Here is a 742-nt window from a genome sequence, read left to right on the forward strand (position 1 = left end):
GTTGGGTCGATGGTTGGACTCGATGATCTTAGAGGTCTTTTCCAACCTTAATGATTCTGTGATTCTATGAGATCCTCCATTTCTGAATATTTTTATGCACATTATTTTTTGATACTAATTTTTCAGTATAAATTTCTAAGCCACTGACACACAAGTAAAGGTTGTACTTACCTACAGTGTGGCTAGCTGTCATCTCTTGTATGAAGTCTACAACCCCATGCAGACTTCTGAAAAATATTGTTCATGGTCACCAAACCCCACTATAGGTGCAATATACTAATCCAGTTTGTGTAGTCCAGATAACTTTAATTTGGTTCAATAATTGGTGCTACTGAGATCAGGTCTGTAGTTTTCAGAGTGACTTGCATCCATGTCTGGCATGTCAACGCCTTTGTACATCAAGGCTGCCCGTCTTTCTGAAGTTCCTTCCTCTGGTTTTGCTCAATGTTCAACAGACAGATGAATCCATGGTCATAGAATCATAGAATAGTTTGGGTTGGAAGGGACCTCTAAAGGTCATCTAGTCCAATCCCCCTGCAATGAGCAGGGACATCTTCAACTAGATCACGTTGCTCAGAGCCCCGTCCAACCTGAACTTGAAGGTTTCCAGGGATGGGGCATCCACCACCTCTCTGGGCAACCTGTGCCAGTGTTTCACCACCCTCAGCGTAAAAAATTTCTTCCTTATATCTAGTCTCAATCTACCCCCCTTTAGTTTAAAGCCATTCCCCCTTGTCCTGTC

General features: G+C 42.6%; 1 protein-coding gene across 1 annotated transcript in view; it reads left to right on the forward strand.

Annotated features, from left to right (window-relative positions):
• The window catches only part of ME1 (malic enzyme 1), a 157,591-nt gene that overhangs the window by 125,010 nt on the left and 31,839 nt on the right, over window positions 1-742 (forward strand). The gene's annotated exons all lie outside the window — the stretch shown is intronic.

The sequence above is a fragment of the Aptenodytes forsteri genome, unplaced genomic scaffold (assembly GCF_000699145.1).
Source record: "Aptenodytes forsteri isolate BGI_AS27 unplaced genomic scaffold, ASM69914v1 Scaffold245, whole genome shotgun sequence".
Lineage (NCBI taxonomy): Eukaryota > Metazoa > Chordata > Aves > Sphenisciformes > Spheniscidae > Aptenodytes > Aptenodytes forsteri.